The 17,300-nt window shown below is 34.0% G+C and overlaps 1 long non-coding RNA gene across 1 annotated transcript in view; it reads right to left on the reverse strand.

Moving 5' to 3' along the window:
* Positions 1–8,189: 8,189 nt before the first annotated feature.
* The window catches only part of LOC141526909 (uncharacterized), a 56,940-nt gene continuing 47,829 nt past the window's right edge, over positions 8,190–17,300 (reverse strand). Inside the window, exon 5 of the long non-coding RNA XR_012479100.1 lies at positions 8,190–8,511. This is a non-coding gene — a long non-coding RNA (uncharacterized LOC141526909). The remainder of the gene's footprint in view (positions 8,512–17,300) is intronic.

The raw sequence follows: 17,300 nt of genomic DNA on the forward strand, positions 1-17,300 counted from the left end.
TTGTTAACTCCTCGAATCCAAAAGCCGCCAGATACATGACATATTAATCCTAATATATATTAGTACTCTTACCCAGCTTCGCTGTCACAAGTACACTAAGTTTAATATGAAAGGAAACGCAGCTGTCATTTTAATTAAAAGACTCTAAAGTTTTGATAATTTATCGCCTAAATACTTGCCAAAAAACAAAGCTCGCCCAAGAATTCTCATTTTGCTCTCTTCGGCTGATCGCGACTCTCTAACTCTATGTTACAAAGTAGCAAAATTAATTACCTGGTTGCCAAGATGAATAATTTAGAGCCACGGGTTTGGATTTCTAACTTTATGCTCTCAAATAATATTAATTACTCAACTTATGATTAAAAAATTTCAATTTATCATAAAATAAATCATTGCAATTTGTCTTGTAAAAAAATTTTTCTCGCCAATATTTATCAAATTTAGAAATCAAAACACTCCAGATAATTCTTAAAAAAGCTTGAAGCTGAAGCTTAAGCTGAGTGCTGCTGATGATGAAAACAGAGTAGAATCCTTGGCAAAGTAAATGCACACATCCAAGATCAGAGATAGACTAAACTAAATAATAACCCTCATTCCACTCAAAGCACCCCCTCGAGTCCTCGAGACCACCCGGAGCATCTGTTGGTGTTGTCAGGTGAACCCGACAGAGACAGAGCCACAACCAGAGCAACAAGAGGGTCAACATTTGAAATGGTAATACCGTGAAACGGCGATCCCCGATAAAGCGGTTGTTCCTCTGCTCGGCTGAGGAGTAAACGAGAGCCTGTTTGACCCTCTACTCGGTGTTCCCATAAGATCTACAGCCTCGGGATCTGTGTCGGATAATTGCCGTCGATTGAACAACCGAGGCGACAAAAATCACGCGTCTACTCGGAGGTCCATCGATCAAGCCTTCTTTAGCAGCAAAACCAAAAATCGGTTCCAACCAAAAACAGTGAAATCTGGGAGCCTTTGATGGTTTGAAAAAAGGCTCCTCGTTGATCTCAGCCCAAGAAGTTAAGCCTGGACTAAGCCTGTAGCCTACACCTGGTGAAGATTGCATTATGCATAAGGAGCCCTGGAGGTGCGCTTATGAAGGGATCTGATTGAGTTCTGGGTATATGGCGTCTGGTTCGTCCCAAGCTGCTAATTAAACACCCGCGAAGACTGAATCGTGGCTGAATAACCGAGAACTCCTTTTCTCTTCCAGGAGATGGCTGGTCCTTCCCCTCGCTCAGCACCTTATTCTCTTATTCATCTTATTTTTATTCTACTGTCGCTGATTGATATTTAAGCCTTCTTCTCTGCAGACGGATCTTTTTAAACTGGTACTGCCTCTTCTTGGTCTTCTTCTTGTTGTTCTTACTCTTCTTCTTCATCTTCTTCTTCTTCTTCTTCTTCTTCTTCTTCTTCTTCTTCTTCTTCTTCTTCTTCTTCTCATTGCTGAACGTCGTCTTGGAGCGACGGGATCGTTAGTGAACCAGTGATCCTGCACCAGCGATGGGAATGCACGGGTTAGCGACTTTACCGATGACTCTGCATACCTGGCCTTCACATGCAGTCTTTCCTCTTGGGTGTACTGTCTACAGTCGGTTTAGTTATTCTTGTTCGCACATATACGCCGATCATAGCAAGGGGACCGGGTCCTTTCACGCGAGTTAAATAGTGTACACAAGAGTACTCCTGATTAAATCGAAGGAACGTGTGGATGTGTGGATGGCTACCTTCTTCGATTCACACACATTACAGATACTTGCATGCTCGGATCTTAAGACTGTTACAAGGAAATGCCGGAACAAATGTAGTGAGGGGCCAATGAGAAATCAAGAGCAAGATGTTGGAGGTGGTCTTCGGGCCTCGATGACGCCGATCACGCCGATCAGGCCAATCAGAATCCGGTGATCCGTATCTCTTGGCTAAGTGTGAGAACAAAAAGGATTGCGGGAAAAAAAACTCGCGTGGGATGCTAATAATCTTTGTACGGGCTCATCAATCCTACTACGGAAATTGAATTATTATTATTGAAAAAGAGGTTTGGAGATTGAAATTGTAATTTATGCTAAATAACGCGTAATTTTATCAACTAGGTTGGTAATTTTAATGTCTTGGAGCTGTAAACTGCATCGTAGAATTTTTTCTTATGTTTTTATGTTTTTTTTTTTTATTAAAAATTAAAAAAAAAATCATTAATTGTTTTTTAATCAATAGGAAAAATGTTTAAAAATTGACGAAATGACTACTGTATTTTTAAATGAGCCAACCGATCAGGAAATATCAAAAGTTATACATAGTAACACCAGAAAATTTTTTTACGGATCAATTCTAAGGACCACCAGATTTGTGGCTTGCTCTAACTTTAGACAAGACCTCTCGATCTCGTAGACAGGCGCGTGTTGGGCACCTGTTGGTCGAATCGCATGCGTTCTTGGGTTCTGATCCTTTGTTGGCACACGTCTGCAGAAACGTGGCGATGTATTGATATACCGTCAAGCTGACAGATTCTAGGTCTTTACAATATTCTCTGTGGAAGTATAGTATAGAGTCAAAATGAATGGTCTCTACTGACGTGTCAAGCTTGCATTGTGCATTGCTTGAAACAAAACTTGATGACTGTTATTATCAGGAGAATTTTTTTCCACCAAAAAAAATAACAATTTCATTTAATTTGTCTTCTGCTACTCTCTTCTACTTTCAGAAGCCCGACATCCGCCATCTGGGTAGGAGTTGACGTGTTATCCGATAAATACTACGTGTTACACTTATTCAGGCAGCCTTTGTGCTTGAATAGCAACAAAGACAACAAACACGTCGAGTATTTAGCGAAATGATGATCGTCATCATCGATGAGCGACAGTTGGCGGTAATCGCAAAGCCTTGAGGGGCGTAACTCCCCGCAATCCCTTCTCTTTTCTCTTCTGTAAAGAAGAACAGCACCCGCGTATAATTAGCGTAATAAGTAGTTTTTTTGAGGCGGTACCAAAATAATAATCCACTGAACCAGCATGCAGAGGAGTAGAATAACGCGTAGAGGGGAGAGGAGAAGGGGTGAATGAAAACAAAGCCGCGGAAGGCAGCTAATTTGGCTCATACGCTAGCGGGACAATAAATCCCAAAGCGAGTGTGTGTATTAATGCAAGGCCCGAAGAATGTAAATGCCAAAGCACATCCTTTCTCGCAGTCCCATTCACTCTCATTCATCCGCAAGGTTTTGGGGCTCCGGTCTTAAACACACGCCGAAAATCCTCGGTTAATCGTGAGCTCTAATTTATCCACTGGATAATGCTTGATGTAGTACAGTATGTGTTTTTTTTTATTATTACCTTTAGTTTGCTCTATGGCTCCGCTACGGAGGCTTTGTTTTGCCGACAAAGCCGGAGGTGGATTGCGGTCGGTACCCTGCTTTAGTATTTGCCCCGTGTGACAATAGACGGGGTTGTATTTAAAGACTAATTAATTACGGTGTGCAAGCATAGCTGTAATTAGGCGCTTCAGCTCCCGTCGAGATGATCTGTGGGAGGAGCTATCAGATCCAACCCAAAAAAAAACAAAGACTCATTTTTTGGATTTAAATGAGAAAATAAGTTTTGAATATACTGCGGAGAATTTTTTCATATCAAGCTTGATCTAGTCAATGATGGTTATATTAGGTTACCTAATTTTTTTTTCTCCATAAATTGTATTAAATTTAATTAAAAGTGATGTTTAGCCTATTTAGGAAAAAAAAATCGTATGAAAAGCTTAATTAATATTTTCATAATTTTAAACTTAACTCTCTTCTAACGAGACAATTCAACGATCATGCGCCACCTATTGAAAATTCTAGACACTATTTTATATGAAAAAAATTTTTATGGGCGCATCATACCATTTAAAGCCAAAAATAAACATATTAAATATTTTTTCTTCGCTTTATAAGTAAAAAATCATACTGTCACTTTGTAATAAGCATTAAGCATAAAAATCTTTCTCTCCTTCGTCCTCCTTTTATTATTACACCGATACAAATAATAATAACTTCGGGTCATGTTACCTCGGCGACATGGGATGTAGTAGTCGAGTCGTTATGTAATTTGCATCCCGACTCTGTACAGAATAAATACCAGAGACAAACTCCTGGGTCCTTAATCCCTTTGTTAACCATTTTGGTGCACGTCGATGCATTAAGAGCAGTAATGAGGCCTCAGTGGTTATAAATTTGTCTTATATTTTATATTATATTATATTACATTCCATTATTATATTATATTATATGGTATGACGATTTGTATCAAAGCAACATGTAAGAATGTAAATATAGTGACTTGAATGTCTTATTATTTCATTATTTTCCTCATTATTTTCAATGTCGATGCATATTATATTGAATTAAAATTATTACATTCATTGAATTGACAATTGTCAAATGAACTGCAGACTTAAAGTCCACAGATTAGTCGATCAATTTAATAAAGCACTTATTAACTCGGTTGCTTTAGAGCAAAGAGAGCAAATAAGTCCGCTGGGGAAAGGGGGGGGGGGCTGAGGGGAGTTGATCTCCTAGTTTATTTTGAAAGTGATGCACGACTTGAATATAATCTAGCATCGCATTCCGCGGTGTGCAAGTGGTATGTCTGTACTTGTATTACAATAGTGGTGGTACTGCAGACGGTATAACGAAACCACGACGTACCATCACGGTAACCATTTCTTCTATACTGCAAAAGTTGTCTTATTAAAGCGGCAGTAGTTGTAATAGTGTAAGTATTAGCAGAAGTAGAAGTACCCGTGGAAGTACCAGATCCTGCAGAAGTGTACGATGTAATTAAGTAAATGCTGCGGTCAGTGAAACTTTGCTAATAACCCTTGTACAAGAGGCGTCTTCACATCTGACGAGGGGTCGTTTCGGAACCGCGTTCCTTAACTTAACTTTGTTAACTCGTATAAGCTTTTCCATCGTATTCTCCTTCTCCGTATATTCTCCTTCTTCATCCTCTTCTGGTGGTTCTTACTTACGAGGTACAGACGTAGTGTGCACAACTACAAGTAAAGACTTTCTCGTGATTTTGGCAAACTCACTTCCTTGATCGGAGGATTTTTTTTTTTTTGTTGTTGTTGTTTGGTGGTACACAACCTCAAGACATTTTTTATCGCAGTTCTTTGTACCGGCGAATTGTTCAATCTAAAAAGTCATTAAAAAGAAAGAAGGGGAAATAGTCGATGTCGAGGTTGATGATAAACATAAAAATGAAATGCTGGAGGTTAAATTATTCAAATAAAATAATTCAGCAATAAAATTTAATGTGGATTTTCTTATTCTGAGACGATAGTTTATCCTCAGGAAGAATGTGCTGAAGAAATGGCGAAAATTGGTTAAATTATGCGGGAATATTCACTCGTAAATTATATTATTATACTCTCCCAGCCCCCGATAATAATCTGTGCTCTATCGAACGTGCTAAATTTGTTTGACGGTATAGTATGGAGCTTGTGTGTGGAGAGGATTGGAGGTTTGTATGTATCTATCCTTGATCTGTGTTTGATATCGAGCCCCGATGATGCGAACAAAGGGTGCAGGGATATATGCACCCAGAGAGGATTTAAACCAACCTGATCGATATCAATAACAATAATAATGATTATGATAATAATAACAGCAACAACATCAACAGTAATAATGATGATAATAATAATAGGAAATGATGGCGACCGCAGGAGCACGTGATCCAATGACTATGCCCAGGAGGCGATGCCTCATTATTTCGATTCCCGAGTAACTAGTCGGCGACCTACACTCTTACCAATTCGTCTCCAAATGATAAAATATCGTATTCATATCTCCATTATCTTTCCGAGCTTGCATTGTTTTATTGATTATAAGTTTCCAGGATAAATACTAATGGGTTTACAGTTAAATTATTTATTTTAAAAGACGGTTTTGTATTTTTTATTAGATTAGATTTTTTTTTTGTGTTTCAGGATTTTTATTATTTAGGAAGAAAATATTTTTTTTTGTGAGTTAATTTTTAGTAAGAAAAATTTTTAAGCTGATTGTAAAAATTAAATAATTTTAATTGAATGTTAATAATTATTTAATGCGTAAATTTCTTTAAAAATGTTATTAATTAATTAATAAAATTTTAAATAATTTGTTTTTTCAATAAATAAATTTAACAGTTAAAATTAAATAAATTTTTTCAGCATATTTAATTTACAAAAATAATAATAATAAAATGCGGCCCGTGATTTCAATCAAACAAGATCTGAAACATCTGATCAGTAAAAGACTACATAAAAACAGAGATAAAAATAAAAAGATCGAATATAATAAAGAAAATGAGATGCAGTACAGAGTACAGAGTAGTTGGTCAATTGCACTCAGAAATTCCCGAAGGAGTATTAGTATTAGTATTGCCATCGACAGTATACATCGCAAAGCATATATTTCTTTTCTTTGTTTCCAATATAGAAAGCAGGGGTTCGAAGGTTACGAGGTAATTATTCTGAATAACGACTGTACAGGTTGTTGGCGAAAAATTTTAACCTTGCTGCCAGTAGGTATTGTTCATGGCAATAAATAAGTTGCTCGATTTTACGGTGGTATCTATAGCAATTTATGATCTTTGCTTTCCAGGTTATTTTTTATCCTCTAAAAATCCGGGGCCTTTTTTTAACGACACCCCGTACGAAAAAAATAAAGCATACTTCTATATTTTGTACCGTACCATAATTATATATTTTTCTCCGCCATTACCCGGTCATATAAACGCGGGCACATATCACCCTTGTCATACAATAAATTTATAAAAAGTCAAATAAAGTCATAGCGAGGTTAATAAATTTTTTTATACGATTGTCCGATCTTCCTCACTAAATACTGATACAGGGTAAGCCAAATTTAAAATAACCAGCCGACAAATTTATCGGACAGCCTCACATTCCAACGTAAATAGGTTGACGCCCATCTTCTTCATTTAAAATATAGTCCTCGTAATGTTTTAACCACTCGTCGAGTAATTTTATAATTCATCAGTACGTTAAGGAACGTGTATGCTTTAAATTACTTTTTTTTTTTTTTTTTTTTTTTTTGATAATTTTTCTTTATTAAGTATAAGTTCTTTTTTTGCTTGTCAGGTTGATGAAATTTTAAGAAAGTTTATAGAGAGAAAAAATTAGTCCAAAAATTTGAATTTAATTTTTTAAAGACAAAAGAAGAAAAAAAAATTTTTCAAATTTTCATTAGTTATTTTTTTTGTGATGTAAAAATTAAAAAAAAAAATAGATAAATTTTTCACTTCAATTGACCAGTTATGCCTTCTAATAAAAATCTTTCAGAACAGATTACTCCGATACTTATTAGAACGTGATTATTAGAATTACACGTAGTAATGTCTGAGTACAATAAAAAAAAAAAAAAAAAAAATAAAAGAAGCTAAAAATTGATACTTGGAAGTATAGCTGGAGATGATAGCCATGGTGGTTCGCGGATGAGCATCAGCATCATCATCAGATCGAAACAATGTTTGCCGGATCAGGTAGGGTACTCCCACGCCGGCTCATATGAGAAAAAAAAGCCTCAACTAGCAATAAGAATAAGAATAAGAAGAGCACAGCAGACTGTACGTTTAGCCGGCGAGCCGGAGTAATTCCCCCAATTATAAAATTATTATCCTGTGGTTGGCACCCTCGGGCAACACGTCGTCCTACCTACACGCCGCGGTGCATTTTTGCCTTTCTTTATTTTTGTTATTTTCATTATTACATATTACTCTTTTTTCGACTTTACCTTTGCTTTGATTTTTTTTTTTTTTAATAAACTCTGCGTTTATAAACGTCGAGTACTCTTCGCGCCTGTAAGCTATCCTGGAGCTGGACCTAAACCTGGTATGCTATCATATAAAATTGCATTATTACTCCACAGATAAATTGTTAATCAGGGGCAAGCAACTACCATAAACGTGTTAGAAATAATATACCGAGTGGATTGCTGAGTAGAGTTAAGAGTTGAGCGTAAAGAGTACTCTGAAGTTGAAAAAAATAAAAATGATATTGTGGAAAAAATAATAAAAATATAAAAGGGAGTTTAAGAGCCAAAGAGGTGACCGCGGTTATGATTTTTCAGAATGGAGCGGGAACGAGAGCAGCGTATGGATAAAGTCATTGGGTTAAATTTATACTGGTGTTTAGGACGCTGCTGGAAATAAGTCGGGAGATGGAATGAGATAAAAAATATTTTCTCAAGTGTTGAAAAAATAAATAACTAGACTAGCAGCAACAAAAATTCACACCCAGCACTCCGACTGCTTATACTTTATCCTGCGCTGTCCTAGTCCAGGGTATTATACCTTACATGTGTGTAGTGGATTGTAGATAGTTGATAGTCACCTCTATATACCGGTCGTTCATAATCCTGGACGGTCTCTGCCAGTGACTTTAACTGAATTTCTGGATTTCGATGGTAGAACTCGCGATGTTTTGTCTTTAAGTCAAGTACAACTGAAGTTCTAATGTAGGATTTCGTGAATCTTAGTGAACCTGAAACAAATTAGAAGAATATTTACTTTTATAGAGTGTAATTAATTAATATATAATCAATTTTGAGAAATTTTAAAGAGTTTTAGAGACATTACATTAATTAAAATTTTTTTATATTATCAATTAAGAATAAAAAATTTATTCCATCAAAAAAAAATTTTTTTTTTGGTACAAAAAAAATTTTTTTTTTAAGTATTAGTAAAAAAAAAATTTTTTAAATATTAATGAATAAAATTTGTAAAAATAAATATTTATTTTAAATAAAAAATAAATTAAAGTTTAAATGAAAAATAAAATTTTTAATACTATTAATTTTGAAAAATTTTTTTAATCCAAAAAAAATTTTGAGGCCTTATTATCTGCAGATACTTGATATTAAGTTATAAATGTCATAGTAAATATCAATTAATAATTGTTTCAATTTATAATCCGCCTAAGAATAGCAAAAATTGATGAAGGATAGTTGGATTAAGCAATAACTGATAATTGATAAATAAAATGAGTTTTTTAGTAACATTAAAAGTGTAAGGTATGTGGATCGAGTGATTCAATTAAATTTCTCCCGCCTACATGTTGATTTGAATGTGAGTAAATGTATATTTATAAATAAGAATTGAGTCGACGATACACATAACAGGAGATCCAATCTCTCGAAGAGTAGACTTGACTGTTATTTAATCTTATTCTCTCTTCCCTCCACTCCCATTGTCTCGATCACTCACGGCCGTCGCAATTAACGATTCACATTAACCGTAACATCAAAAAGACAAATCGCCTAGCCGAGATATGTATTTGATAACAATTGTATATTTTTATATTATAATCTTTATTACATTTAAACTATTTTTTATTTTCATTATAATATTATTCTCATTCACTCGTTATCTCTCTATCCTGGTCCGGTCCAGTCCGTTCCCTCTTCTAAGCTTATGCAGCGAAAAATGAGGGATCTGATAAACGGGAACAGGATTAAGTGGAACAAAGACCAAGAATACACAGAGAGAGAGAGAGAGAGAGAGAGAGAGAGAGAGAGAGAGAGAGAGAGAGAGAGAGAGAGAGAGAGAGAGAGAGAGACTCCAACGAAACTTTAGATTGATAACAAACGGGTGAGTTCAGGCTAACAACACTTTACCGGGACTTGCTTGCTTCATTCTTCTTTTAGGAGAGAAAGGGAAAGGTGAAGATGATATGAGGATGAAAATAAGTCTGCTGTATGTTGTACATTACAATACATTTAATATTATAATGCAACGGAACAACAATAATGTTTTATTATCATTATTTTTATTAAAGAGAAGACATTACAAGGAAGTTGTTATATTATTATTATGCTCCATTGAATCGAAATTGATTTTATTTATTATGTACGATAAAAATTATTTCGATTACTCATTTTTATTGAGTAATGCGGGTGCAAATAATTATTATAATAATTTTTTAAGTCAACAATTATTAATTAAAAAATTATTATTAATTTTATCTGCATCTAAAAAAAATTGATTTAATTTTTTTTTATCAGTGGATGAATTAAATTTTTTTTTAGTAAAAAAAAATTTCTAATATGGTCTGAGATGTCTTGAACTAAATAATTTTTATACAAGAACATTTTTATATTCGAAAATTTTGATTTAAATAAAAAATAAATTTAAATCCAATTCAAATTCAGAATGATTTTACTCCAATATCTAAAAAATCGATCCTCATAAATACTTTCCTTCACAAAAAACACATGTCAGAGTCTCGCAATCAGTTAAACGTTAATGCATCATGTTCCTCTCGTTTATTTAATCCAACACAAGTTGTTTTTGCGTTGATAAGCTTAAGTGAACTAAAAGATAAAATGTCCGCCAAAAAAAAACCCTAAAAAAGTAAAACTTTAGCAAAGCAGTGCATTTAGCCTCTGCAGCATCTGAAGCCTTAAGCCACGGAGCTACGGGCATTGATTTATGGGTAATCGCAAGACGTGCAGGAGATTCCAGTTCACCATCGGACATCATGCAAGACTGCATCTTTAAGTAAAGACTTATACTTTTCGATACCTCAGTCCAAACTCGATATGATATCCTTTGGAATCGAATGGCTGCTGATAAATAAGAGTTGTTTCTATCTCCTGCATTTAAATCAGCAGCGAAAAAATTTTTCTGATGTGGCATGATATGGAAATTGGCCATATCAGGAAATTTATGGCCATATTAATCTTAATTTATCATAATATGGCCATATATAATTTTTTTAATATGGCCTGATATATTTTGAGCTAAACAATTTTGATATCAAGCTATATATAGCCAAAGCAAGACAATTTATGCTTAATATGGCATTGTACGTCCTGATATGGCTAACTTCTATATCAAGACATAGATTGCCATATAAAAAAATCATATATGGCAAAATCATCAGGCCATATCAGAAAATTTCTTCACAGGTACATATGATATAATACCCATCTCAGAATCACTAACAAGGTACCGATTACCATCTCCGTAATAAAAGCGAGGATCGCGATTCGGCGTGTGGTGGCTGGGGGCCAGGATATTTAGCCTCTAATTTCGGATCGATCGATCAATAATTTTAGCGGATCCTTGAGTGAGTGATGCGATAAGAGAGTCAGTATCTTTTGAGGGCCCGAGGTCTTGGTGAAGTTATATTGGTCCGTACTGAGTCAGTAAAACCCCGTGGGCGGTCTTTTGCCGGTCATCGCTAACTAGGTACACAATACCTCGGCATTAGACCGCTCTCGAGTCCTTTCTTTATTCTCACTCTCTTTCTCTCTCTCGGGCTTTATTTATATTTTTTATGTATTTATTTGTGGCTGTACTTTGAAGCTCTCATTGAAACTCTCGAGACTTGAGTCGTAAAAATGTGGGACCGGAATGTCTCTGACTGATGAGCGAAGACTGAAGAGGAAGAGCCGGTTCGTCAGAATCTACCAGGAAAGAGCCAAGAGGGCGAGCGAGATAATAACCCACAGATTTATAAATCTATGAGATTTTAGATAACCTCTACTCTCATCTCGGTCTTCACTAGGCATAATGTATAATAACAATAACGTGATGTGTGTATGTGTGTTCATTAACGCAGTATGCTAAGCAGAAGATTTAAATGAGAATGAAAGAGTGAGGTTGTCTCTCGGTATAAATAAATCAGGGGTGGATGGATATAAGTATATGAGTATTGTACGCCAGAAGATCTCTGCATGATAATTCCTCATGATTACTGATCAGTGATCACTGAAAAATGGCTGTCAAAGATGCTTGTCCTTGAACGGGATAATATCTATTATGTGTTAAGATAGATATGTCGATGTTTTGGTGAGCCATTATGTTAACTTGAGGCTGCCTGTTAGCAACCTCCCAGTGTGTCTTCCATTTGGGACACGCAGTTCTGGCTCCAGGAGAGACTAATGATTCCGAGATGTGTCGGGTCAACTCTCAAGGGCCGAACTCGCCAATTTCCGGCAGCTCTTTGTACTTTTCAGTTTAAAGTTCGAGGATCGACGTAGGAGAGTCACCTTTCGACGATCAATGATAAGCTTGCTGTTTTTTGTTTCAAGTCTTTCAATTTTTATTTAAAAAAAAAAATTAATAAAGGAATTTGAGCAAAAAAAAAATTATTTTTGTGGGTCATTATTTTTTTTTCTACTTAAAAATTAATTTTTTTGTTAAATCTTTCCTAAAACAAGGCTTTGTTTATCCCGGAAACGAACACAAAATATTTACACTCTCAATTAATTTTCTCAAAGCTTGTTTACGTTAAAAATTCTCTTTCCTTCTCTCCTTAAAACGTCCTTGGCATCTAAAAAGATTTTTTCTTGACTACACTCAAATATACCCACTACACTCTTTTCATTCCTCTTCTCGAGATCATTCATTCCATAAAACATTTGGCATTGGTCCAGCTGCGTTCTTTCGACGGTTAATTAGATTTTGATGGCCAGCACGAGGATTTGCATCCTCTGTACCCTTTGTGTGCCCGTCTTAAGACAGCCAAAGAGCCTTTGTCTCCCTCTGGCTTGAAAACACTGTCAACTTATCTTTGTCTTTGCGTTATTATACTGGGCTCGTATATAAATATAAAATATAAATGGAGGATAAAGTGAGCTGAAACTCTACATATAATACTTGTAGGGAGACTTTGTGAACCTCAACCTCAGAATCTCAGCTCAACCCGTTCAGCTTAGTTCCCTTTTTTCTCACGCTGCGGGGGAGACACGTTTAGTTTAATGCAGCTCACTTGTTTCTTCTTCCAGGCACCCGTGTCTCGAAACCGATTTAGCGTTCAAGGGGCCAAGTGTCAACGAGCCCGGCACTGTCCTCCAGGTATGTAAGACGTCATCGCACACATTTTTTTAGTTTTATATTTATTTCTTTCAAAAACCATAAATCACGATAATTACTTCCCTTCACTTTTCATTAATATTAAACAGAAGTAATAAATTTATTTTTTAATACCCTTAAAAAATTTTTCTGATATGTTAATTTTCATATATGATCATATCAGGCCATATATAATCATATACAGTCATATAAGGACTAGGGTGGGTCAAAAAAATCGAATAATTTATTTTTGATTTTATACTCTGAAAAATAGGTTCGTAGACACCTAAAAAGAATTCTCTCCAAGTATAAGCTCTTAATTATAACGGGAAGGTCCTCCGCTTTGCGGGTTTCTATTTTTTTCGAATAATCAGATAAAAAAATTTATATCTCGCTTCCAACTGCTTGGAAAAATATTCCGTGGCATAGATTTTGTGAGAAATTGAATGCTTTACAAAAAAGGTCTCTTATGACTTTTTCAAAAACTCAACCGATTAAAAGATATTCATAGTTGAAGTTTGGCTATTTTAAGGAAAATATTCGTTTTTATTATGAATTTTATAAGTCGATGAAAAAAAATTATTTCGGATTGCGGAACTCATGATTTTGTAGGAAATTTACTGCTCTACAAAAATGGTCTCTTATGATTTTTTGATTAAGTGAAGCCGTTACGAGATATTCATCGTCAAACATTAACGAATATCAATATTTCCAGTTTTTGATCAATAATTCGATAAATTTTAATTTAAACTATGAGTTTCAGGAAAATTTACATAAATTTGAGTTTCGATCGATAAAGAAATGTTATAATAAGTTAGATAAAGAATTATTGGAATTATCATTGATTTTCCTTGGAGAAATGCCTCAAGAAAAGATTTCTTTCAAACGTCCTGGTACTGTTCATCATGCTAGATGGATGGCTAAGGCCATTTATAGTTTGAAAATGTATCTATTCAGAGATGAATTCAAACTCTCTCAGAAAGAATTGCATGGTCTTCGTCATTTCTGTATTTTTATAGTCACATTGTATTTAAAAGCTTGGTTTTCATCAACTTCTGCAACAACTGCTGCTTATCATGACTTGCAGTTTATGAAAAATTTATTGGAGTACAAACATATCAATCCTTTGATTTCTTCAGCTACGTGTGAAAAAATGATTTCGCACTTATGGTATTTGAGCGATGAACTTGCCATTTTATCACTGTTTGACGATGGCGTTCCATTAGAAGGAAAAAAAAGTATTGTTGAAGCTGTTAATACTCGTGAAGGTACAGATTCTAAAGCTAAAAGATTTGTAATTGCTAAAAAGATTTGAATTCATTGGCGCAGAGAACTCTGAGTGACTTTGTGTCTAAAAAGTCATTAAATCTTTTCAAAATCTTCGATCTACCGTATGACTTTCTTGATGTCGATGTTGAATTATGGCCTACTAATGAGAGTTATCTCGAAAATAAAGAATACTTTCAACAACTAAAAGTTGTCAATGATTCAGCAGAGCGAGCTGTTGCATTAGTCAGTGAATATAATCAATGCTTGACAAAAATGAAGAACAATTCCAGTACTTATTGCAAGTTGTCAAAGAACATCAAAAACATTCCCAAATTGTAATAAAAGAAATTATTTATAGTAATAGCGTACTGTTATGTTAAAAATATAGACAATTATATTGCAATTGATAATTCAATAAAAAATTTATCTATAAAAAAGTTAAATACTGGTTGTTTCTTACTTGATTCAATACTTTTCATATTAAATTTGACAAAGAAATATGTCATTCACTTCAAATTAAACTAATCATTGGCTATATGTCGAAAAAAATGCTCTAATTTCTTGTTTTAATGCAATCAAACAAGCTCAAGACTGAAAACAATATTAAAAAAATTGTTTATAACATTTCTTTATCGATCGAAACTCAAATTTATGTAAATTTTCCTGAAACTCATAGTTTAAATTAAAATTTATCGAATTATTGATCAAAAACTGGAAATATTGATATTCGTTAATGTTTGACGATGAATATCTCGTAACGGCTTCACTTAATCAAAAAATCATAAGAGACCATTTTTGTAGAGCAGTAAATTTCCTACAAAATCATGAGTTCCGCAATCCGAAATAATTTTTTTCATCGACTTATAAAATTCATAATAAAAACGAATATTTTCCTTAAAATAGCCAAACTTCAACTATGAATATCTTTTAATCGGTTGAGTTTTTGAAAAAGTCATAAGAGACCTTTTTTGTAAAGCATTCAATTTCTCACAAAATCTATGCCACGGAATATTTTTCCAAGCAGTTGGAAGCGAGATATAAATTTTTTTATCTGATTATTCGAAAAAAATAGAAACCCGCAAAGCGGAGGACCTTCCCGTTATAATTAAGAGATACTTGGAGAGAATTCTTTTTAGGTGTCTACGAACCTATTTTTCAGAGTATAAAGTCAAAAATAAATTATTCGATTTTTTTGACCCACCCTAATAAGGACACATATGACCATATATGACCATACCTGAACATATAAAGTATTATATATAAAGAATTAGGCAATATATGATCACATATAGGCATATCAGAACATATAAAAAATTATCTCTGAACATATCGGATTATATATGTCCATATTACAATACATCAGACCATATATGAACACATTTTGACCTCTCAAAAATAATATATGTACATTTAAGACTATAAATGATCATAAAAATCGCTGATATGATCATATATGACTATAGCAGATAATTTTTTCAAAAATGAATTTAAAAAAAATATTCTACAAATCTCATATGTAATATATATTGACATGGATATCGAAAACGAGTTGAGGCGTCGAGCATTGCTGAGTGAGGGCAAACGTCAAAACACTCCTCCTTCTCTTCTGCATAACATCGGCGGAGATAAATCCAGTACCGGCAGGTACGGTCTTTCACTCACTCTGACTCACGATCTGGACTTAAACTTGGACTTGGAGTTGTTCTGTAACTGGTAGAGAGCCTAAGGACTAAGGAGCAGCCAATGACTAGAATGATTTGCACAAACCGAACGATGTCCAACTGAAGATTCCTCTGAGCTCGAGCTTACAGCTCCCTCGTCCAGTTCGTTTGCCAACTCTCTTATTTTCATTATCATTATTATCATTAATCTTCAACTTCACTCACGACGCTTGACAATTTAATACATTTTTTGTTTGATATTGATCGCTGTTAAAATTAGATCGATGTTTAAAGTATCGACAATGATTTTTTTATCATTAAGCAAGTCGTACAAAGTGTCTCCTAAACTCTTAATGTTATTATTATCATAATTCATAATAATTATTATTATACCTCCTCCTCGCATCACATACTTTATGGACGTGTCAGTCTGCTATTTAAATACATACCGCAATAATAACTACCACATTAATACAACGCCGCTAAATATTAATAACGAAATTCCATCCTCGAGAATCAACAAGGAAACACTCTTGTACACCCTCGATACAAAAGTATCCTTAATGCGTGGGTGAGGAGAAAAACCGCTCCGGCTTTTTGCGCTCTCTGTACTACTATCATGTAACTCTCACTAAATAATATCTTGTATGTATTTAAAACAAAAATAAAATAAAGAATGTCACTTAAATAATTAAGCGACATTTATTAAATAAAACATTACCTTCGATGTTAATGGAATTTAAACCGATAACCTCAATAAATCTTTTTATATTAACAACATAACTACATAACTGAAAAAATATGTTTTAATTTATATTTAACATTATTTAAATTTTAACAATTATTTTATTTTATCAAAAAATTTATGATATGTCTATATATAATTTTTTATGTTCTGATATGAATTGATATGCCTATATCAGGTCTGATACATCCAAAAATATACTGATAAAAAATGATTAATTGATTTAAGAGAAAAATCTTGTCTAGAAAAATTTTTAAAGGAATTATTTTTAATTTGAATAAATTTTAATTAATTCAAAAATTTTTTTTTCCAAAGGTGTCACAAATTTCCAACAGGTGGCGTATGATCGCATAATAATCTCCCTATAAGATAGTTGAATAAGCGATCTTAAGTTTTAATATAAAAACTATTCATCGAAAATTACGATAAAAAAATTTTTTTTTTATTTTTATAGACAATCTAATTAAAATTGCTCAAATCAAATAAATTTTGAACAAGATCCCAAATCTATCTGAATTAAAACAAAATTTTAAATTCATAAAAATTACCTGAAGCAAAAAAAACCAACCACCAGACTAAAAAAACATCGATCCGGCAAACGGGGATCCTTTTAGGCCCCGGGCGTTCGAGTACAATACTCAACGACGATTGGCATTTAACCCACGACCCAAGGGCCTGAAACCTCATACCTCAAATCCAGACTTTTTATCTCCCTCCCTCATTATTATTATCATCATCATCAACATACAAACTCTGAAGACTCATCACGTCGACTTGCTAATTATTATAAATGATCCG

The sequence above is a fragment of the Cotesia typhae genome, unplaced genomic scaffold (genome assembly GCF_013202065.1).
Source record: "Cotesia typhae breed Kobodo isofemale line unplaced genomic scaffold, CoteBio_Ctyphae contig_4, whole genome shotgun sequence".
NCBI lineage: Eukaryota > Metazoa > Arthropoda > Insecta > Hymenoptera > Braconidae > Cotesia > Cotesia typhae.